This window comes from Perca fluviatilis, chromosome 5 (genome assembly GCF_010015445.1).
Source record: "Perca fluviatilis chromosome 5, GENO_Pfluv_1.0, whole genome shotgun sequence".
Taxonomy (NCBI): Eukaryota; Metazoa; Chordata; class Actinopteri; order Perciformes; family Percidae; genus Perca; species Perca fluviatilis.
Genome location: NC_053116.1, coordinates 3017623 through 3043131, shown reverse-complemented (window position 1 = coordinate 3043131; position 25509 = coordinate 3017623). Strand labels below are relative to the sequence as shown.

Below are 25509 nucleotides of genomic sequence, written 5' to 3'. Positions count from 1 at the left end.
GGTATGAAAAATAGTTAAGGTGATCGTAGCGGTTCAATTTTAGATCCCCTGAAATCATATATATATTTCGGCTCAGTGTTGTAATGCTCATTTTTATGCAGGTGATAGCATTCTGTTCACCACAAACCAGCCAGGCCTTCTCCAGGTTACAGTCCGCTTTCAATGACCTCCAGACCTTCCTGTTAAGTTTAAATCTTGTTCTCACCACTGTCAGTTACACTGTGAGTTATGAAAATGTCAGGAGTTGTGATTGTTCCTAAACGGAGGCAAGTTGTTGAATGGTGCAGTTGTCTTGGTTTTGTCTGACGTCCCAGTTTTTGTCAATTTGTGTTTCCTGCAGATGTTCAGCAGCTGTTGGTGGTTAAAGATTGGGTTCCCTCTGAGCAGCAGGAGTGTAGCTCCAGTGTGGACCAGCAGGAGCCAGAGCCCCCCCCCCCCCACACACATTAAAGAGGAACAGGAGGAACTGTGGAGTAGTCAGGAGGGAGAGCAGCTTCAAGGGCTGGAGGAGGCTGATATCACCAAGTTCCCATTCACTCCTGTCCCTGTGAAGAGTGAAGATGATGAAGCGGAAGCTCAGTCCTCACAGCTTCATCAGAGACAAACTCAACACATGGAAACAGAAGCTGATGGAAAGGACTGTGGAGGACCAGAACCAGCCAGGAACTCACATCCACTCTTACAACCAGAGACTGAAGACTCTTCTGAACCTGAGACTGATAACAGTGCTGATTGGAAGGAGACCAGAGAACCTCAGTCAGCTTTAAACTCTCTGAAACATGATTCAACATGTAAGAAAACATTCAGCTGCTCTGAGTGTGGGAGAAGATTTGGCTTCAAGTCAGATCTGAAGAAACACATGAGAATCCACACAGGAGAGAAGCATTTTAGCTGCTCAGTTTGTAAGAAATATTTTACACAGAGAGGACATTTACGGTCACACATGGCAGTCCACACAGGAGAGAAAAGATTCAGCTGCAGTGTTTGTAACAAAAGATTTGCCTGGCGTTCTGATGTCAAAACACATAAATGTGTTGGTCAGATGGAAACAGAAGCTGATGGAGAGGACTGTGGAGGACCAGAACCAGCCAGGAACTCACATCCACTTTTACAACCAGAGACTGAAGACCAGACTGGAGACTCTTCTGAACCTGAGGGTGGTGACATGGAATAACGTTTGTGCATTTAAATCCAAGCAAAACTTCTCAAGTATCAAACAAAAATCTTTATGTATCAACATCTAGATAGAAGACATTATATTGTGTGGTAGGAAAAAGTACACTCTTATTTTAAATATTTTATTAGATATTGTTTTGTCTTGTAATGTCTGTCATATAATCAATTATAATCAAGAAATCAGACAAATGTAATCATCAAATATGTTATAGGGCCCACACATAAATTCACTTCTTTCTTAGTAAAGAATATTCAGCAGAGTATGTTTATCTCTGTGTCAGGGAGACAGGAAGTACAGGTTGAAAGTTTAAACAAGGGAGATGTGAGGGAGGTAGCATAGGGAAGTTAGCCTAGCAAGGTGTTTCCTGTCAGGGAGCGGAGGAGTTTTCTCTTTGAAGCAAAGCTGAGATGGACATATTATGATCTGTATAAAACTATAAAAACTCACTTGTGCATTGCTATGTTCCAAGGTAATATGATCAGTGATACCAAAATGATTAAGGTCTTTTTGACATTCATAGTGTCTCCTCTGCCACTAATTAGGCCATGGTAAAGTTAATAAGGTAAAGAAATGTAATTGTTTTATATGACCGGTGTGCAGGGCATGAAGTTAACTTTTTTGACCACCAGCCACTTTGGCAGGTGGATTTTTAACCCTCATGCCCTCCTTAAAAAAACGTACTCTCGACACCTTCGTGGCAAAAAAATCCACGCACACAAAAACTGCTATTAAATCATCATATATCAATATATTGTTCTGCTTTTTTTTCATAAATCACTTAAACAACTTGTAACCTAATCAAAACTACCAAACATTCAATCATTTTCAGGATTTTAACCCTTTAAATGCCAGTTTATTTATTTGAAGTATTTCATTTTTTATTACAAAAAAACACAAAAAATGATTTTTTTTCCATATAATGAATAATATCTAGATGGGGCTTTGGTGGGGATTAGAGGCTTGGGTATGTCAAAGATAAGCAACAAAATTAATTTGATTGCATTAGTATTTACTCCCTTTGGACACCTTCGAGGCAAAAATGTACATGTCCAAAAAACTGATATTAAATCATCATATATCAATATTTTTTTCTGCTTTTTTTTCATAAATCACTTCTTTTTCAAACAAACCAATTTTTTTTTTTTGTTTTTTAACCCTTTATTTTTTTATTTTAATAAATGCCAATTTTAAATCTTTGAAGTAACAATTATTTATGAAAAACCCAACAAAACATAAATTATTTTCCATAAAATAAATCATAGGGGAATGGGGCTTTGTGGTGATTAGAGGCTTGGATATGTCAAAGATAAGCAACAAAACTGATTTGATTGCATTAGTATTTTTTATGTAGTTCCAGATACTCCCTCTGGACACCTTCGAGGCAAAAATGGCCCCATTGACTTCCATTATAACCACATGTTTTGATCTCACTGCCTTTACAGTATAAAACCATGCATTCTGTAATGTCAGCATTTCATTTTGTACAAAAGTGGTCATATTTAACATTTTTACAGTATTTCACCAGATTCAACCATTTTGCCCTTGTAGGCAGATGCATGAAGTCATTGTATTTTTGCCAGTTATATTATGGAGCTGTGTGTGTGTGTGTTTGCGTAAACCTTTAAGCAAGCAATGATCATTTTAGGGTTGAAAAAAGGCATCTTTTGAAGGATGCATTTCATGTCTTTGAAGACGTGCTTGAATAAAAACATTGTCTCCTGCATTTGCTGTAAACTGGCGCTTAGGTTAGAAGTTGTTTAAGTGATTTATGAAAAAAAAGCAGAAAAAAATATTGATATATGATGATTTAATAGCAGTTTTTGTGTGTGTGGACATTTTTGTGTCCAAAGGGTACAAAATGAATCATTTAAGTATAAAAGACATGTAAGAGTAAAAAACACTGGATTTAAAAAATTTGGCTGAAGAGAAAGGTTCCTACAAAAGTTCATGCCATAAGCAGTAACACAGCAAAAATGATCACAAAATGAAAAAAAACTTGAGAAAAATGTACAAAAATGACCGAGGAGGGCATGAGGGTTAAATCCACCTGCCACAGTGACTTTTTACCAGCCAGTTTTTTTTTTTTGCCTCATAAAAGGTGAAAAACAGGACTTCCTGTGTCTCTATGATCCTGTCCTGTCCTACACTGTAAACGATTTCCTTGTATATTTACAGTAATTTACAGGCAGCACGGTTGCCAGCAAGTTACTGTATTTTGATTTACAATAAACTACTGTAATTGTACTGTAAAGCAATTTACAGTGTAAAGGACAATACTGTAGTACTATAAAACAGTATTTTATTGTATTCTTAATTTTCTCTGTTTACTGTATTTCATGAAATTGTATTGTACTGTAATTTCTGCGGCAGTAATGTATTACTGCTTGTATTACTAATTGTGATAATATATATTTTAATTATATAATAATCTAAAATATTACTCATACTTCAGAATGACATTACAAATCAAATTGCAATCCAAACAATGTTCTTCATAAAAAATGTTTTATTCATATAAACCACTTTTCAAAACATTTTTAAGAATAATTTTTCAATAACATTAACATTTATTTCATAAAAATGTTGAAATACTAAAGTATGTTACTGACAACATTCTGTCAAAAAACATATTACAAACACATTTTTTAAATAACATTTTTAAAACTTTTAATCTATTTTTGTATACATTTTATTATAAACCAAGCCCTTGGCAATGCAGAAAAAAACAGAGGCATGACACAGTTTTCCCTATAGTGCACGCTCCAAACCCACACATTTCATCAAGGTTGAGCAGCAGCAACCGATCAGAAAATTAAAAACATGCCCAAAGACAGGGGAACTTTTAGGTCCTAGGACAGAAATAACAAGCAACAAACATCACAATATCTTCACTACTAAGTTCAGTTGGTAGCTTTGATAAAAAAATAAGTTTTTGTCACATTTACTGCAACTGTCACTATATCCTGATAGTACCACATGAATCTGATAATCTGTGAAAAAAACACATTCTCCTCATTCAGTCAGCTGAGAAAGGCAAAACAGAATGTTGATTCATATTTGAACAGCGCTTTGATTGTATGGACAGTCATTGACACTGTGTTAGAGAGTCCTCAACTCTGACTGGTTGTTTTGGGCTCGTTGTAAACTTGCAAATGCCATTAGGAAGGCAGAGGAATATAATTGTCCATCTCAAGGTTACCTACTGGACCTCAGTTGAATGGCATGTTGGTGGTGTCCAGCAGGCCACTGGCAGCTTTCCACTGGCCCTCAGTTTGAAGTCCGCCATTCAAACTCCATTAGGGACCGGATGAAGCTGTTCACATGCGGGTTGAAGCCCATCACCTTCTTCTGCACCACCCTCCCAGTCTTTTTGCTCACTCCCTGTCTGGCAGAGCATTTCTTGCCCTCCTCAGGGTTGATCCTGACCAGAAACCTGTTAGCAATATATACAATCAATAAATTAAATAAAAAAGAAGTATGCCCAGTCCTCAAATTCCTCATGTTCTGCAACTTGTAGCTCCATCTCTTGCACACCTGATTACAGAAGTGTAACAGAAATAATTTCACTTGCCTCTGAATAAGCTCCAGTGTAATTGCGGCAGCTTCCTGGTACTCCACATTAAAGACGTAGTAGCTGACAAATAGTACGCCAAAGGCAGCTACAAATTTATTGTCCAGCGTCATGACGACACTTCCCTCAATGGACAGCATCCACCTGGTTGCTGTCATGATTGAAGGTCCTGAAAATGAAATGACAAATTGTTACTCAATTACCTACAATGCTATTTTAAAGGCAACCTTGTTGTGTCAATAAAGCCAGCAAAATGAACTTCACTGCATTCTTAATGCATTTGCATATTCAATATTACAACAGTAAAGTAAAAAAAAAAAAAGCAGAAGTAGTAGTAGTTTTGTGCATAGCAGGGTCCTCGTGACTTCAGCTGTCAGTCAGTTCTGCAACAAATCTGGACCTGGTGGGTATTGACCAACGGCAGAGCACGAAGCCGTTCCGCAACCAGTGGAAATTAGGGGTGTGTGTGTGTGTGTGTGTGTGTGTGTGTGTGTGTGTGCGTAAGAAATACCGAGCATAATGAGTCTGGGTGTGTCTGGGAGTGTGCCTCGATGTCTGCCTGGGTTGCAGTGACCTATATCATAATAAAACATAAAGCAAATACAACATTAATGTGCAACAGTGGAGAGGAAAAACTTCCTTTTATGCAGAAACTTATATAATTTATATATTATAGTATATTATTTAAGCAAAACTTACAAAGGGTGTTTATGGTAGAAATATACATACATCTGCCAGCATTAACAAGGAGTCCGTCGCCTCTTTGAAGTAGGCCATCAAGAGCAGAACAACGGAAGTTGCCAGAAAATCTTGATCTTGTAGTGTCCTTGAGTCATTGTCCATCTCAGTCAGCAGACACTGAATCTCCCTTCTCCACTTCAACTTCTGATGCTGGAAGAAGTTGATGACACGCCTGCCTTTATTTTGCAGAGCCTCGGTCAGTCTCGAGACCCAACCAGCTTCATGAAGTGAGAACAGAGCCATCTTTTTTGGAAAAGAAACGGCCACTCTTGCATGACATCAGTGACTCTGAAAGGAGGACTGGAGTTGATAAGTTGCCGCTGCTTTAGGTATGTTATTTGCATTAGGTCATCAACCATTCCTCTTTCTGCCCCTCTGGGTCCTTCCTTTTTGTACACTGCAACCAACATCTGCCTTTTGACCTCCAGAGAATCTAACGTCTCTCCTTCAGGCAGGTCATTAGGCTGCCAGTTAATGCAACCATAACTGTCTACCTGAGTGAAGGTATTTTTAGTCTGGGACTGGGAGGCATTAATATCGATTGTTGTCTTTGGCCTTCAAATTCTAATGAGAGTGTTGTTCCTGTTTACATGTTCCACTCTTGTTTTGATCTGATTTAGTAGGGAAGTGTACCCAGAACCCATGAAGTCACCCTCTTCTGTGACATCTGCAAATGTTTTTGGATATTGAGAGACCACATTCTTCGCAATTTGAGCACACTGGGGCCTGGTGGGGTTTGGGCAGTGCATACGTATTGTGTCCACAATAACTGATCATTTGTAACCTGTCCGAGTGGGCTGCCCTTTGCTCCTTAGAAATGGCCAGTATGATAGTGGGAGCCATTTTCTCCCAAGGCACAATAAAATTGGTGATCCAGTTAGGTGGACACTGGGGAAGGTGTGGCACAGGAGATGGAGGTGAGGGTGGAGTTGCGCTTGGCTGTGGCTTCACAGCAGCAACTTGAAAGAAGACAAAATAAAGTCAATAAATGAATCACTATGTTACACAGTTAGATGAACACCCTGAGCCAACAGAAAAACATTTCTTTTAAAGTGTCATTCGATATTTATCATCATACTACTTATTATTATTATTATCATCATCACTTGTATCATTACTTTTACATTAAATAGTATAAGGTGTTTTATCAGATGATGAAAAGCAGAATTTACTATTTTTCGATCTGCCCAATACATTCATATATACCTCTATAAATATATACACAATTATGTTGGCTGTTGAGATATGGAACAAACTATTGTGAAAAAACATTTTGGCACAGCAAAATATCATGTTAGAAGTGTCTAAGTTTGACTTATTTCCCCCCTGGTTCTGAAACTATAATATAATGATTGTAAATTTAAGCATTTATAATCAGTGGGAGAATTACTTTTAAAACTAGTTTATTTTTTACTTGCCCTAAATAGTAAGTAGTAGCTACTTTAGAGTACTTCCACATTACATGCTTAAAACGTGCCTTTAAAATGTGTTATGCTGATGTCATCACTATTACAACATGCATAGAAATATGCAGCTGATTAGGATTGTTATTTTTTACAAAATTGGACAAACCTCGCCTTTGAAAGGCCTCAATAAGTTTGCGGCAATGTAGGGGTGTCAGGATGTCCTGAATGTCTGCCTCCTTCACATAAAGATCTTTCACTTCTTCAATTCCAACAATCAAAAGCAGTCGCTCAACCAATGCCATCAAACGATCCTCATCGAGCCTTGGGAGCGCTGCTGTGATGGCATCCATCACTGTTTCAGGCATTGTAACACCTGCAAAATCAGACAAAAATTGAGTGATGAAGTGCAACCACTGAAACACTACATAAGACATAATGAGTCATAATAAAGTCAACTAGACTGTCTATGTCCAGACACATGTAGTCCCCCTCTGGAGTCAGGCAGCAAACACCAACATCAACCAGTAACACAGACTGGTGCTTCTCCACAATCAGGTGCACTCTGCTTTGATCTAATAAAATCAATACAATTTTCCCAAACACAATTCCACTGTCACCAACTGCCACTGCCACAACAAGCCCCTTAGAATATTTAGTATTCTTGTACACTACAGCAGACAACTCTGTTATATTTTTCCTGTTGGCCAACGGCTGGCTGAGTGCCTGCTGAATCCCGTGACTGTAGAGCTTGTCTTCAAAGTTGCTTGCTAGTCCTACCACTTGAATGTTTGGAAAAAACAGTTGCCCTGTGCTTAAATAAGCCTGCAATAATTGGTGCCTTTCTGCAAGTGAGCTGCACACATTTTTGAAGTTGCGCAGTCTCCTTGCACATTGTTTGAAATAGCAATGCTTGCTTTCAAACCGTAGGGTCCACAGTCGAATTAGAGGGCCAAAATGTAGAATGAGCTCCGGATAGTGCACTACATAGTGATGTTTGGCTTTTAGCGAGGAATCAGGGAACATGGTACTTCTGAGGTGTATATATTCTTCAATGAGAATTTTTAGGTATGCAATCTGGCCATGGCTGATTTTTGGTGCACAGATTAGCTCAACTATTTCCCTCAGTTTTAGGCACAGTTGCCAAACTTCATTGTCAACTGGATTCTTAATACGATCCCCAATGTAAAGAGGAAGCAATCGTAAAAAGCACCAGTTCTGTGCTGCATGACCCCCAAGTTTCTCCCCCTTTTCGTTAACTTCACATGGCTTGTTGTTCGAATCACTCCCTGAATGTGTGAACTGTGAGATGCACCTGTTCAACTGGACATATGTAAAGTTTTTCTGAACATTTACAAGATGGCTAATGTACATTGCCAAGTCATATGAAACAACCCCCTCAAACAGGTCATGGCCCAAACAAGGAGGGAGACCTGGATTACACACATGAAAGTGTTTCAGGTTATTGAAAACAGAATCAAATTTAATTCCGTTGACCATAGCTTGGTCACCATCGAGTTGCTCGACACTCTCTCTGTAGTTTTCCATTGTCCTCTTGAGGCCTACTTTTTCAGGTTGTTTCTGAAATGTGTCCCTGTCTATCAAGTAATAACGGCAGAAGTTCTTGCTTCTGCTAAAATTCTCTGTGAATCCACCGACACAATGTGATCCAAGATTGTCCCCTGATATGGCTATCAATGCACCTTTCAGACTGCTACTATCATCGGTTTCAAAGCCTGCCTCTTCTATATCCTTCAAATCAGCTAAAAGAGGGGAGAAAATTGTCTCTTGCCCAAAGAAACGAAAGTCTTCCTCCCTGCAAAGCAGTACTAACTGCATTGGATCAACACATGAGCGATTGTGGGGTAATATTTCACCAAGAGTCAAGTACACAGCCAGTATTTTATGCTTCTTTTTGCCAGATCTGAGAGGATTGACTACCTCAAATGAGTCCTGATACAGAATTATTGACAAAGAGGAGGGGGATTCTTTTAACAAAGCATTGTCTTTGATGGCTTTTCCATCCATCACATCTGTCAACACATCTGTCTCAGAGTTTGACATCTGCTTTATCCTTGTCTTGAACTAATTTATGGTACCTACTCAAATGAGAGGAAAAACTTGACCTAATTTTGAAGCTTGACGTTGTGCTTTGCCGTGGTGGTATCTATACATATGGGATCTAAAAGACTGAAATTTCTTGAAACTGCATAGGCACTGAAGTACACCACATGCATACCAGCAATTAGCCACATTCCTGTGTGATATTGCATGTCTAATGAATGTGTGTAGCAAAGTGGTTGTGACACTGCACGACTTGCAGTTCAAGGTGGACATACTTGGAAACACCTGCCACGGTGGTCAGACCCTTTTCAACTCCACTCACTGTAAGAAAGACAAAGAGAAAAGGCAAAAAACATTAGCAACACGTGGAGGCTGTATACAATAACATTTATATATATATTATGTGGGATTTCCCTAAAATGTCAGACCTGCCAACCTTGAGGAAAAGTATAAAGTCTCCCCTAGTCTGCTGAATGATGAAAATGTATAGATTGCATTCATAAAAAGCTACAGTATTTAATTTGCACATGTATATATGTTTAATTATGCAAATTAGTCATGATCTCATTAAATATGCACAATTTTGCATATATTTTCAGTGGATAGATCTAAACATATGATAAAGCCAGGTGAGGGATTTCAGGATATGTGCTTTCATTACCTAGGAAATCAAAATATATCTATATATAGATATATATATCTATATATCTATATATATAAAATCAATTTGCGCCATATTTTTTGATTAAAGTGTCACATAAATCAGGCCAGGAATGATGCATTAACAAATCCCTGAAAAATATCTTCAGAATACTGTATAACTGGAAAGTTTGGTGTACATAGGTGCTACATAGGCTGAGATGTTTATACTGGAGAATGACAAAAAAAAATAATTTTGAGAAAACGGCATTTAAAGATTTATATATGAGAATTTAATACATTTCTGACAATTTTTTCGTCTTCTCTGAGATGATTTTCGACGCACTTCGACATTTTGAACTATCGCGGAAATGTCAGAGCATGTCACGTGACGATTCTGAGAGTTAAATCCCCCCTTTTACTTTCACAAGTTTTTGGTTGCTGATGAAAAGGAAATGACCATATTTGGACAAAATTACACAGGAGAGAGCTTTCAAACGGTATATGCATAGGGTATATGTGATGACAGGGTGCAGATTAGAGGGCTGCATTGGGATTGGGTCCCGCGGGAGCGGGCGGTTTAAACTTTACTGCGGGCAGGAGCCTTATATACTGTCTATGGCGTAGTGTTAATTTTGTCACCTATTTTTAATTTAGTCTTAGTCTTAGTCTTGTGGCAAAAAATTTTGTTAGTCAAGTTTTAGTCGACTAAAAGTCTTGTCATTTTAGTCTAGTTTTAGTCAAAAGAGAACTCAAGGTATCTTAGTCAAGTTTTAGTCGACTAAAAGTCTCGCCATTTTAGTCAAGTTTTAGTCAAAACATTTTAGTCTTTTTTTAAATAAATTATTTCTGATAACCATTTCAGTCAAATAGTTATAAAAATAAATAAATGCTATAAAGTTATATAAATATTGAGCCTCTTCATTATTTCACCAGTAAACGACAAAAACAACCACTGCATGGGGAAAGGATATTTTACAATAAAATAAATGCAGCACGAAACTGGCGAGGCGTATTTCAAGTGAACGCAACATGTTGTTTTTCAGACAACGGCAGCTACAGGCTGTCGTACGTCTCGTGTTGTAAATAGAGACAAACCTTTACACCGTTTAGCTGTCAGCATTTTAACTGTTAAATCCAACTGCTAGCTAACGGTAGGCTAACGTTACCTGCTGCCAAGTGTAGTGTTAACTAGCGCCCCGTGCAGCGATGTTTCGGTTGACTCTAACGTCCGTTTAGGAGCATCAGAGAGAAGCGCAGGCTATTCGGTCCGGTAGATAACGGTCGTTAGGGCACCGGGTCTCGGTAACAGCTGAATATTCTATCTCATGATGAAAAAGTAGAGACGATTGTAGACGAAAATGAAGAGAGATTTTATCTTAGTTTTTATTTTATGCAAAACATTTTAGTCTCGTCTTTTTTCGTCAACAATAATACATGTTAATTTAGTCTTAGTCAGCGTTTTTGGACATTGGCGCAGTCTTTGTCATCGTCTCGTCTTAGTCGTGGAAAAAAAGGTCGTTGACGAACATATTTAGTCTCGTCTCGTCTGACGAAATTAACACTACTATGGCGGGAGCGGGCGGCTAAAAAAAAAACGGAGTGTCTATTTGCACCCTGGTACGAATAGCCTCGGCCACACAGCTGAGCTATTCACACCCTGTGATGTAACAACAACAAAACGTTGCTCGCGTGCACCGAAATCATGGCGGACGTTCATCTTCCATGACCGCAGAAACTGGCATATTAGGGAAGTTTTGTCTCTAAAGTTTATAACAATTGAATTTCTAGCGGAAAATGGATACTACAGTTGCGCTTTCTGACTTCAGTGAAAGCATACAACCGTTAGTTTGTTAGTTAGTACCTATTTTTTTGTGTACAGTATGGTTACCTAGCAACCGAGGCTTGAAGAAACCAACTGGTAAAAAGTTGTTCAACTTCCTGAAAGAACTGCTAGGTGAGTGGTTAGTGTGCTTGCCTTTGGTATGGGAGTTTGGAGTTTGATTCCCCTGTGTGCTGATCTTATTTTTTTACATTTGGATTGGATAATTTGCATGCAATTGCGCAAGCCAGGACCCGCGAACGCGTATTTTTATTATTTTTTTTTTTGCAGGGTGGTAGGGGAAGACTCATGAATATGCCTGCTCTGGTTGGGTTGGTTAGGTTTAGGCAAGAGGAGTGGGATGGTTATGGTTAGGGTAAGAATGTCAGGGCGATAATATTCCAAAAAGGTGTAATACATGAGTAGTATGGATAACTGTGTGTAAATATATGCCAAGGTACTGTAAATGCACAGGGGTGCAAATAGCATACATTGATATTTGTACCAGGGGTGCAAATAGCATACACTTCTAATTGTACCAGGGGTGCAAATAGCATACACTTCTAATTGCACCAGGGTACAAATAGCATACTGCTAATTGTACCAGGGGTGCAAATAGCATACACTGCTAATTGTACCAGGGGTGCAAATAGCATACACTTCTAATTGCACCAGGGTACAAATAGCATACTGCTAATTGTACCAGGGGTGCAAATAGCCTCACCCCAAAAAAAAAACACCGCGGGATCGGGATGTAGCCAGGAACCCTCCCACGCCAGCAGACACCATAGATATAAATATATATATATATACTAACTGAGTTTATACTGTATATCTATGAGCAGACACCAGCGTCTCTGAGGCTCCCAGGACGGGGGAGCTCCGAGGCTCCGTCCATCCTCTGCTCCTTTCTCCCCCTCTCACAGCAGCAAACACCTGCCTTCGTTCCCTGCATCTTCTCCTTATTAACCTATAAAATGACGTGTTTTTTCATGCGGGACGGGAGAAGACACATAATCAATACATCTCTATTATTGTGCGGTAGAGTATCGTTTTTTTTTTTTTCGATTCCGGTGCTAAATTGATACTTTTAAAACGGTGCCGGTGCCTAAACGGTGCCTGAACCAGTACTTTTCAATAAAGTAAAAAAAAAAGAAGAAGAAAAAAAATAAGGGTAGTAAACAACAGTCAGTGACTTGTTTATTGCTAAGGCCATGGTCAAAATTAAAGATTTAATAATAATGTAATAACTATAACAATAACAACTTATTTCACCAGTAAATTGCTGTTGAACCCCAGATGGGAAAAGGGTATTTTACAATTACTGTGAATGCACCACGAGGCAACCTGTTTTAAGTGAATGCACCATCTGTGTTGTTTAATTCCGACAACGGCAGCTGCAAGTGAACGCACCGTCTGTGTTGTTTAATTCCGACAACGGCAGCTGCGAGTGAACGCACCGTGTGTGGTGTTTAATTCCGACAACGGCAGCTGCAAGTGAACGCACCGTCTGTGTTGTTTAATTCCGACCATATAAACATAGTACTACTAGTACTACTACTGTATATCTATGAATTGCGACAACGGCAGCTGCTGCTGCGCTGCATTGCAGACTGTTACATCCCGCTGTTGAAGTCCTCCACAGTGAAATACAGTCACACTACGCTGTTTAACGTTAGCTGTCAGCATTTTACCGGTGATTAATCCAGCTGCTAGCTAAAGGTAGGCTAACGTTACATGCTGTCAGGTGTAGTGTAAAGTCAAGCACCGAAATGAGGCACCGAAACTTTCGTTCTTATTCGGTCTCGTTACTACCGTTTACGTCGGCACCGGTTCCCTATTGGCACCGAGTTTCGGTACCCAACCCTATTGTGCGGGCATAAATTCTCAGAGTTTTGCGGGTGCGGGCGGGAGTGTAACACATACGTTACGGGTGCGGGCGGTAATAATGGTCAGAAATTCAGCGGGAGCGGGATGAAGAAACAGTCCCGCGCAGGGATCTAGTGCAGAGTCAGACAGCGATCGCGGAGCAGCATGCAACGCGAACTTTTGATGAATTTAGGAGAAATCTACAGACAACGTGTAGACAACAGACAACGTGTAGTAAAATAAAGACCTAAATGTGTATTTTGAAGACAAATAGCCCAAAATCTCAAAATTGACATGGGGAAAAAAACGATGTTTTTTGCCTGTTAATTCGTGCCGGAATTCCATAACTACTAACTAGAGTATGAATCTGGCAAATAAATTGACCGCTAACGGCAATTCTAGTAGGCTACATTCATATCTGAAAAATATGGTATGGAAATTCATTCAACATAACTCATAATAGGCAGATAACTCCTAAACGTATCTTATTTGAACATTTATAACCTAACCTAACCTGGCACTGTCTCCGTTAAATGGTGAATGCTGTGGACTGTGGTGCGCAGCGCTGCTCAGACCGTGTGCTGCTGCCCTTTTTTCCTCCAGTAGCCTACGTTACCGACTCTGGCTGTGCCTTCGGCACATCGGTAATGCACACACTTGTTACTCGAGACCTCTTGTGACGTTTCTCTAACAGAGACTATGATAGTTACTAAGCAACCAAGATGCATCTTCAACCGCGCGAAAGATAAAAAACAATACCACGAAAATCTGAGTGGTCAATATCACCGTGTATGCTATGGCCAAAATAGGTAAATGTGATTGTATTTTCTTTGCCTTTTGTGTAATGTGTATAAAACAATTGTAAATGAAAATATAGACTCTTTTAGGAAAAGTGGATGAGCACTAAACATCATGTTTTACTATCAAAGACACGTGAGAAATATATTAGGCAAAACACAATAGTATTCAGTGCACTTTTCATTTACGCAAAGAAATTAAGAGTACCCACACAGCAAAAGGACTCCGCGGCGGATCCGGCGCGGAGGTATTGCGGCTTCCGGAACGGATCCGCGAAGCGGACCCGTATCGGCGTCCACTTGCGCGAAGTGACGGATCCGCAACGAAGGCGGATCGCGGACCCGCCGCGGCTCCGCGCTGCATCTGCTCCGCATCCGCGATTAAAACCTTACCTCCGCGGCGGGTCCGTTTGGGACACGCAAATTGATAAACACATCCGCTGCGGACCCGTATGGACTCATAAAATTCCTGGTTCATCTGGCCCGGGTCCGTTTTGGACCCGTTTTTCTCATTTTCAAAATCCCCTCTGTTCTTGCTGTAGGATAAAAATAGGATAAACTAAACCATAGGATAAAACTATCACTAGGCCTAGTCTATAGGCTACTACAGCAATATAGGTCTAATCTTAAATCTGCATTGCCTTGTATTTTTAACCTAACAATATTGTCAATAGGCCTAACAGAAAAGGTTCAAGTCCAGACATCAATTTACTGTACAAAAGTAATCACTACTCAATGGAAATATAAAATTGTCATTTACATTTATGGAAAGTTATAAGTTATAGCTTCCTATTCTGTTTTTGTGATAGTATCCTACGTTGGCTAAGCTACTTTACATTCATTTTGTGGTCAAAACCTAATTTAGTGCTTTATAGGCCTAGGTGGTCGGTGCAGACATAAAATATGTATCCATTAGGCTACAACTTCAATGAAATACACAGCTAAAATATCAGAAAATGAATAACTGGTGAACGACAAGAAGTTCAATAAAAATATAGTTTATTGCTTATTTATCCTATTACTCCGTTTGTGTGGCTTGGCAGGGACACGTCTCCTCGTTGCCTGATCCGCTGCCAGGTTGAACCACCTGATTGCGTGCTTGGTGACCTCCCGTGGCGCGCGCCTACGTGGCAACTGTGTTTTTCCTCACAGCACCTGTAATCAAACAGACAGATATGTTTATGGTATGTGGCATCCAAAGCCAAGTATGCGTACACAATACAATATGAGATAGGTATTAAGGAGATTAAATTAAAAAAGAAACATGACTATAAATTATTATAAAGTTATAAACAGGGTTGTGGTGGTTAAAATAAGAGGTGGGTAAACTATGAATTTGTGATCAGGGTAAGGTTTGTTTAAAAAAAGACATCCAAAATGTTCAAACAATATCAGTGGTATTAAATGGTTATTTGATCAGAGCACAGGAGTCTATGTGGATAAATCAGTGTGGTTGTGTAATGTTTTATCCAAAGCAACTTAACATTCAAGCTATATGTTGCAGCAGAGACCTTAGTGTTAGATTAACCATTCCAAAAGCAACACTAAATTAAAATACAACTCACATGGTCATTTACAACCCACACAAAACTGCATTCCATCAGTGTTTATTATTATTATTATTATTATTATTATTATTATTATGGAGAGCCAAGACAAATGTACACGAGCGAAGCTATCACAACCACCAGGCAGCCAATACATTTGCATGTGTTTACTTCGATAACATGATGGGCCTGTTGCCCACACCTGGGGTGTGTTTCTCTTGACATGACAATCCACTGTGATTCCAACCACCAAACTTCGACCGTAGTTGCGCTCTTTTGCTCTTACGCACAAATGCAGGTATGCCACTGTCTTGCCCAAGATTGTGACGGAAGTTGGCATCTCCACTTTCTAGAAGCGCACCCATGGTCAACGCTGTTTACAGTGCCAGTGACAAACTAAAGGAATCAAAAGGAGCGAGTCTCACAGCAGAGGGGATCCCACAGCAATTTCAAAGATTTACTACGTCAGAAAGGTAGGCTTTTTATTATTATCATTATTGCGCTGCCCTTTTAGTTAACAGGAATATTTTTAGTAGCCTATTTCCCCTACTAAATAAGTGACCGTGTGTTTGAATTATATACTTACTGAAAAGCAAGATCTTCGTTGCCATCCTACTGAAAGACTTTTTGTTATTAACACCCTTCCAGTTGATCTGATGAGATACCTCATCTGTGAAGAGCCTGGCCAGGATGTTCCAGGTCACCCTCTTCACATCCTGACCTCCAATGGTGGCCAAAGAAGAAATCTAAAAGGCAAAGACATCTTGTTTTAAATAGACAGCAAGATAAACATTTATAAGCTTAAATTGCATTTAAAATGTTTTAGTTCCTGTTGAAAGCGTCCAGAAATGTAGAAAGACATAGAAAACTTCTATGCTAAAAATCCTGATCTCTTGGATTATTTTTTGTCTCAACATGCACTTGGCTCACACCCTCATGAACCTGTGCCACCTTTACACACAATGTCAAACGCAGGGTGAATGCTCACTGACAGAATCTTGCCACTGGGAAAAGGCGGATCAGGACAGGCCTGTTCAGGGCTGTTCGATAGAATATTTGCAATAATCATGGACAATCAATAAACCTAATGGCACGATTCATATTAAGTAAGAAAACTCACCACTCTCTGTCGAGCTGGGCCATTTGACGGTTCCTTTAAAAACATTTCAAATGCCTCCACTGCCTCCAGTTGTTCCAGGGGAAACTGGATATTGTCCGGCATTTCAACATCTGGCCCCGGGGTGCTGTTCAGCCTGCTGCTGAGGTAGTTCACCTTTGCCACAAGCTGGTCTTGTTGCTGTTTAATTGTCTCCAGCAGGCTAAGGATGTGGACCTCAGCCGCTGTTGACACACGTGAAATATAGCTAAAATGTAGTGTATAAAATATATTACATTTCAGTATTTATCCTCATTACTCATAATTCTGACCTTAGTTATTGACAATAGTTAATGACAAAAGTTATTGACAAAGTTTAAAGAAAATATGTGATGGTTGTGGGATGTTTTTCCAAAATCTGTGGCACAGAATGACCCTGAGGATTTGTCAGTTATTGCTCACCAGAGCAGGGAATGGTATCGGTCATTCTTCCCCCTCGCCATGTTGGTCTGTAGGCCAGGCTTGAAGAGGCCTCCTCTGTTCGCCGCATGTTGAGGGCTGGTGCAGGGGGTGGAGGGAGTTGAGGAGGGACTGCCGTTCCTAGCCCATAGTGAGTTGGGCGGTGTGCGAGAGGGAAAAAAAAAATTTAATTAAATGGTAGTCATCTGTTAACCATGACTAATACACTTTGGGGCTTTCCAATTCACTAATACTTCAGAAATCAGTCCCTACCTTGAGTAACTCTCCTCATGTTAAATGCAGGCGCAGGGAGTTGAGGTGGTGAAGGGTGTTGCGGTCCGGCCCCATGGTCAGGTGCTAAGGGAGAGAAATTGCTATTAAATGGTTGTGATCTGTTAACCAATGGTATGCTGCGAGCTACAGGGCCAAACAATGGCAAACAAAAAATCTCTGGTCATGGGGAATATGAATTTGTATGTTTCAACATTTTGGTATGAACTACCTATTTCAACTCCATGAATGGATTGACATTGAAAAACAATGTGTTCAAATGCAATTTTATGATGATGAATGATGAATTTAATATTGCATCCTGGATGCTGAGACTTTTCAGGCAATATTGCATGAATGCAGATGTTTTTAACTGACAAAATATTTGGCTGAGGTTTTGATCTTTTGAAAGTTGCAATTTCATTAGAGTATGCAGAAAATCTGATATGATAATGCAGATGCAATCTGTTGATTTGAAACAGACTGACCATTGCTGTGTTAATCTAGATGGGGCCACTTTACCTAGACAGTTTCCTCCAGGTTGAGGAGTAGTGACTCTGCTGCCTGGCACTCGGCGAGATGGTGGAGCTGGAGGAATGGATACAAGGAGAGGGGAATATCTTTAGCACTAACAATGTAAACCATATCTATATTATTAATATTATGATTTTGTTATTTTGATGTTAAGAGATTATTCCTTACTCTGCCAGTGTAATTGGTTTGGGCTTGAGGCTTCAACTGATACACCAGCCAAGTTGGAAGGTCGTGGCGATCTCAGAGAAGCTAAGTCACAATTTTCTGGCTCTTCTTCACTCTCATCAGAGTCCCCAAAACGATGGCTGTTAAGTAACCATATCATTTTGGTTATTGCAATCCCAAAATTGCCAAATATACATATAATGCATATAGTATTTTTGAATGCTACAGGAAATAACCTTCCTATTACTGTAGAAACATAACAAAAACAAGACCAAACACACTTACATTGGCTTCCTGACTCGTTTCTCTGGCAGCTCACCCTCCTGCTCTGCCTCAGACTGTAGCTCAGAGGTGTTGCAGCCAGTCTGATATTGATTCATTAGCCTGATGGCGTCTTTGTAGTTGTCTAAAATTGAATATGTTAAAATGAACATGAGTTTCAAATTAGCTGTAGAGTTGCACAGAATATTATTATTGATGATGATGGTTAGTATCATTATTATTATCATCATCATCATCATCATCATCATCATCATCTTTATTTAACCAGGTTGGTCTCATTGAGAACACAATATCTCTTACAAGAGAGACATGGCCAAGAATAGCATCAACAGATATAAATTGAACATTTTAAACAATGCAAGGCAAAGACAATTGCATGTGCATTTTCTGAAAATAGAAAGAATAGGTTATTCTAAGCAGAAGGAGAAGCAACCATGAAATTATTTTTAAACAAGAATTTTATGAATTGGCATACCACAAGTTCTGACGACCTTTACGTCATATCTTGGCCAGTTTGGCTCATGCTTCTCCTCGTTAGCAGCTGCCCGTTTCACACGTTCAGTGCTCTTAAAGCTGGGCCAGTACACCATCCCGTCATCATACCAGTCAACTGGCACAACAGCAATGTCCTCGCTTGCATGGAATTCAATTAGATGAAAAGGCATCCTTAATGTAGAAAGAAAGAAAAAAGGTATTTATTCATCATCAAAAAAGGGTAGGGCTACAATGTATACAAATAAGCAAGTTAGATGGGCTGAAATTTAACCTGAATGGTGCCCCAAGGTGGGAAGAAGTATAAGGAAGGAAAAAGTACAGGTCATAATGGTCAAGTAGAACTTCAGCTCAACCGTAGAGTACTTTTGCATTTTTTTGGCAGAATGTGTTGGGGTGTTTCATAATCTCACAAAAACATTGAATAATGCTAATAATATAGTGGACTATGTACGGTCAATGGTATTGAGAAAGGTGGGACATGTCAATGCATGTTAAATTCAGCATAAAATATCATTTCCCCATGGCATTTTGAGGGATAATATTTCACCTCATATTTTGAAAACATGAATTCATGGGTGTTGTGTATACATGGAAAAATACCAACTTTTGTGAAATACTTACAGCAAATTTCCATCCAGAGTAATGGAAGTCATAGTCAAAAGTCAGTAGTCAACTATATTATTATATTAAGAGTTTTTAACTGATTGTTTAAACTGATTGATTTTTTTTTTCCCATTTAGTGGAGGAGGGGTATGGCCACGAAACCATCCCTGTACGGCAAGGCTACACATTTCTGTCGCAGCACTGACACCTCAACCGACTTCAGTTCGTCAGATGCATCATTTACAACAAATATGTTCATTCTGTCGGAGTTGAAGGGGTAGGTATAGAATGGAGACTGCCGGGAAAATTCAGTGTAAATAGCGTACACACCATTATCATTTTGGATAATGTTTTTGATAAGGCAGACTTTATCCCCCACCAGAAACATGTTGTCCCCTGTTGTTAATTTGACGGTCCACCTTTCACAACGCATTTCCCCATATTGCGCATGAACTCCCATGCCAACAACAATTGGGCCCACAAAATGCTCCTTTTTCAGTGCAATGTCTGCATCAGCATCCAATTTGGTAGCTGTAACCTCCGAAAGGCGCCGAATGAGCTGAGCTAGTGGGAACTCAGGTTTTCTAATGAGTTTTTTAATTTTCCCGTGGTGGTTCTCATATGGGAACGCTGAAAAAGAGTCCAGACAGCCATGCCTCTTCACCTTGTCTGCCAGGTGGACCAGACAGTGGACATTGTACACAATCTGGTCTGTCCCATACAGCTCACCAAAATGGCTTACAAAAGATTTTAGCATTTGTCCGGCATAGTCAGCAAGGTTGAGATGTTCAGGGCTTACCAAAATGGATATAGCAGTTGACAGGAGCATGAAATTGTGGTACATGTTCCGGTCTAGGAATCCCGCCAGCACCACAGGGCCAGTGTACAGTAAAAACTGTCGGAATTCAGTCGCCTTCCAACGGTCCAACTCCCTAAGCGACCGTGGTCTCCTGGCAAACTCAATTGGCACGTAGGGCCTCATTGACTGGAGTTTGCTTGACATCCTGTCTACTATTAATGCCGGCAGTCTTACTGTTAACGGACCCCGGAGCCAGGTCTGCAGCAGTTTCCTTACGATGCCCAAACACACTAGATGCATATAATCCAAGGGAAACTGCGATACCATGCCAACCTTGACGTTTTTAAATGGATGCGGACCCTCGTGGTGGTGTAGTTCATCAACCATCAGGTTGAATGAGATGTCAGTTCTCTGGGGGCGCTCTGGTCCAGGGAACGTCATATGCCGGTTCTGGTATTGCCCTGGGTGTAGGCACTTATCACACCCATGGTAAGCATTATGGGCCTTTGTTTTTTTCACAAAGGCCCGTGCAGGGGCATCACAGACTACCGTATGAAGCTCAATTTTAAGGTTCTTATCTCCAAAGCAAAACCCAGCCTCTAGCTCCTCTAGTTCATTGACAAAATCAGATAGGAACTCTGTGGCCGAACTAGGTTTTTTTGGTCCACAGTACGCCCCAATGACCACAGGTTCTTTCATGGGGATGGTAACCAGTAAGCCAAGGATGGGCCACAGCTGGACAGTGGAACTTTTAAATAAAGGTAGACCATCTATATTAATCTGCAGCCCCAATGTCATGCCCTCTGCCAGTGTTTTGGCATATTTGCTTATAGTGGCCTTCAAGGAGGAAAGGATGCCAAAGTGATGGTAGTTCCCCCCAGCCTTCTCCTGAATAGCATAATGCGTTTTCGTCTTGAGAAGGGTCCTACCATCCTTAGGGAGATTGGGATGGGTTATATGGAGTATACTCAACAGTGCAGTCAGGGCAACGATTGAAATGCCAAAACTCACTGCCCAGTTGGCAATGTTATCAGAAAGTGATGTTAGGTCATCATCATTTTCAGAATCCGAACCTGATGTCCCATCCCCATCACAATACACATCATCAAAATCTGCCTCCAATTCCATGTCATCTTCAGTGACAACTTGCACCTCTGGCATTGCATGTGCAGCTGAAGAGGGTGGGGCAGTGTCCTCAGAAAGAACTCTGTCATCTACCTCTATTCCTGTCATGTCCATGTCAGTCAAGTCTGTCCTAATTTGATGAAGCCTTTTTTGAACGTCTACACGTGTCCTTCGTCTTAAGGTTGATAAGGAGACCGGCACAGTCTTTCTATTCATTTTTGTTCTAAAAGAGACATTTCACAAAGACATGTTGATCAGGTGTGTAAAAGTTATCATTTCTAATGTTGTATTTAAATAAATACATTGTTGAATGGTGGTGTTGTCTGTTTCATTGCTACAAACTAGACAAGAACAGAGAAATAGAGCAACATTGAAAATGTGGAATGCACTTCTGATTCGGCCCCACATAGACCTAGATTTACATTGAAACTGAATGCATTTCAAAAAAATCTCAATCCAGGTGGGACGTGTTTTTCGTGGCCTATCTCTGCTTGGCCTTGACATTTCCTTTGTTTGTGTGAAAATAAATTTGATTAAGTTGGTATTCATTTAACAGTAAAAAATTTATCTTTTTTTTTTTTTATATTTGGAACAATATTATGTCATGAGAAACTAGTATTATTTTGACCTTTAATTCAATCCTGTCAGATAACCTAAAATAGCCTACATTTTTAATGATGTGCACAATTGTGTGATTATTTTTTTGGTTAATGTTTTGTTCTCTGCACTTGGTAACACAAGTTGAAGGAAGGCTTATATAAAACCCATTGGATGTTGTTGACGTAGGACATTCAAAATGTGTTATTGTGATATGTGATATTTTTCATCATGCATTTAATCATGCATTGACATGGGAACACACACCAAAATATGCGGGGTTTGAATGATTTCATAATCCCCGCATTTTCGTTGCAAAAAAGTCACATATATCTTAGCAGAAAGTTGAAAAATGTTGCGTTTACTTCACATGGATGTATTAAGAGAACACAACAGCAGCCATTTTCCCCGGTTGCCATGGGAACGTTATGAAGTGACGTAATTACACAACGAAAAGCTTTGGGGGAAATCACTTTTTTTCTCTTTTTTCTCAAACCGCAGTTTTTGCAAGTTCCTGCAATTTCATCGCATAAAATTGCATAAATATCCCGCATATTCCATCACATTTTTTTTAAGAAAACGTGCCACATAATTAAGGATTTTTCATCACCGCATTTTTCTGGAAGGACTGTCTACTGAACTCAAGCCAACTGTCATCCGCTCTTTAGGGCGAGCAACTGGAACAGTGACAGGACGTCATCACTCGCGAAGTCATGGCAACCAAAAAAACAACAGGGCGAGTACTAGCTACTGTCTATGGCTACTTGTCACTCAATCTAGATGAATTTACTGTTTATCAGACCCCAGATGAAACAAGAAGCTAACGTTAGCGAACGCTGCGGTGAAAAACAGACCAAACCAGATAACTGTTTTTTTTAATCACACTACCATAACATATTCTGCCGAAATTACTATCCCATTTTAAATCAAATAGGCTACATGATCATCACCTCTCAGCTAACAATAGCATGTTGCACAAAAGTCCTAATATCAAACAACATCATTACAATCATTAATATACATGATCATTAAAAAACCACAAAGGCCAATGTTTGCTGTGAATGTCGCAATATATCAATAAATCAATACACTTACCCAGACAGTTCAGTGCAACCGTGTCCCAGGAAAGAAAATCTCCACTGATATGACTCTCTTGTCTCGGCTCTTGATGTAGCAACTGTAGTTCAACCGTTACAGTAAAGGCGCGTCCACTTATGCGGATCCGACACGGGTCCGCTCAGGATCTGCTGTTTGACAGTAGAATTTACGGTGCTGCCCGGAGGCGGAGCTGATCCTCTGGGCGGCGCCAAAACGAATGTGACAGTCACGCGGGTTTGGCGACTTAAAGGCGGATCCGCTTAGGAGTCTCCTGCTGTGTGGGTAGGCCTACACACACACACACACACACACACACACACATACACACACACACACGCTGACACTGGAGGAACGTAACTTGCTACCGTAACCTCAACACCGCATGTAGCTATTACATTTCAATGCATCTCAAGCAGAAGACAAGTAGCCTAGCTAACTATTGACAGAGAAATGCTTCAGTTTAACTGTATGCATAATCAATTCACTCTAGCTGTGATAAGCACTTTTGTGTTTATTTTACGGCTTATAACAATCTGTCAGTCAAACAACTAGGCTCATTCGTGATGAACTTCTAACTAGAGCGAGATAATAAAGCCCACTGTTACAAACCTTGGTTATTTGACTCTATTACACGTTAAATGACATTGAAATAGCCTATCATTACATTTCAATAAATTAAGAATGTTCCCAAGCTACCTTTGGTTAGCTACACAACAGCAAGCTAATTGTGTTAGCAAACTGACTACACTCAACTTTTTACTAAGGATTTATCACTGCAAAATTGAGATTCTATAGAGGCACTACATTTGTTTCTACTATTTCTTTCCCTGAAAGAGGGTAAAAGAAAGCGAGTATTATACTAGTTCTACACTGCAAGTAGCCTATGCTGTTCTGGCTTAGCTGCTAGCTTCTTTTCCCTGCATGTGCCAGAGTCATTCTTGATCACTCTGGGTAGTGCGCTAGCTACTGGAAAATGTTCTGGTTGCTTGACCGGCGATATTCGCCTTCTCACATACTTAAATGCTACTGGCGTAAACTTGAGCGTACCATTGCACAATATCCTGTTAAGCCTTGATGTATGAAATGAAAAATTCAAACTCACCTACTAGCTAGAACTCAATATCTCTGGTCTCTCCACGATCGATGCAACGGTCTTCCAGCTCCGAGGAGGGGGCGTGTCATGACGTCGGGTGGCTGAACTTACAGTAATCAGTACAGTAACTTACAGCAAGGTAGCAGCAGAGTTACAGTAAGCAAGAAATGTACTGTACGGTACTGTATAAGATTCCCGCTTCACGAATATTACCCAGAATGCAATATTAGCTCCAGTACCGTGCTGTAATGGTATAATACGGTATTATTCTGTAGGATTTTGCTGTGCTGTACTGTAAAAGTACAGCCATTTCTTAGAGTGTATTCATGGTAGCCTACTCATGGACATTGCGCCGTCATCACGTGCTGTAGTAGGGCTGGGCGATAAATCGATTTTATCGATTAACTCGAATGTGTAGTTAACGTGGATTTGTTTAAATGAAAAGTCGATTTTCTCCTTAACATCCGCCGACGCTCCTCTCTGGGCTCCCGTAGCTCCGAACGGGCTCATCCCTCCCCCCGCGCGTTTGCCATAGAGATACACAAACAACATGGCAGCGACAGGGACTAACATTAATTATTTTCTTAACCAGTCGTTTCATTACTTACTTATCTGTAATCTCCGCCGAAATGACCGGCCGCTCGCAGTGCACTGTCCCCGGCTGAGAGTCATCTATTCTCGGTAACTGAACCACCAGCTACAGCTGACCTGAAGGAGCACCATGCGGGGCACCAGAGGCGGTGTTGAGGAACTCTTTTGCGGCTCAACAGATCCACTAAATGCTGCTGATACAACCGAGCTGTGATGGAGGTCTGTAGCGGCTTAAGTAACTTGCAATCGCAATCGACGTTTGTTTTTATCGCTACGAAGGAGCTTGCTACAGGTATGCTACATTCAAGAGCCCATGGGATGTTAACGTACGTTACTCAGCAACAGGTGAAAATAGGGGCAAGGTTGCGCAATAACGTTAAAATGATTTGAACTTTTAGCGAGGAACGAGAAGTGAATTACCTGTATGTGTGAAAACAGCTTTATCTCACGCATCCGTTTTGTTGTTGTTGAATATATAGCCCCCCAAAAGAAAAACCTCAAACCAATTTATATTTCCACAAAATTGGCATGAATAATCATAATGGTATACATGCCCCATGTGTGTGCGTGTGTGTATGAGTCAAAACAAAATAAAACTTGTTTTGAAAAAAATCCTTGTCATCTGCAGATTGATTTTAAGTAGAGGGAGAAAAAAATCAATTTAAATCTTAA

At 40.1% G+C, this 25509-nt stretch overlaps 1 protein-coding gene and 1 long non-coding RNA gene across 2 annotated transcripts in view; one reads left to right on the top strand and one right to left on the bottom strand.

The window, feature by feature from the left end:
* Nucleotides 1-25509, top strand: part of LOC120558537 (zinc finger protein 239-like) — a 360504-nt gene that overhangs the window by 176652 nt on the left and 158343 nt on the right. The window lies entirely within an intron of this gene.
* Nucleotides 7197-24321, bottom strand: LOC120559441. The gene is made up of 3 exons (XR_005639283.1): nucleotides 24256-24321; nucleotides 9232-9277; nucleotides 7197-7268 (listed from the first exon to the last, which is right to left on the bottom strand). It is a non-coding gene; the product is annotated as an uncharacterized LOC120559441 (long non-coding RNA).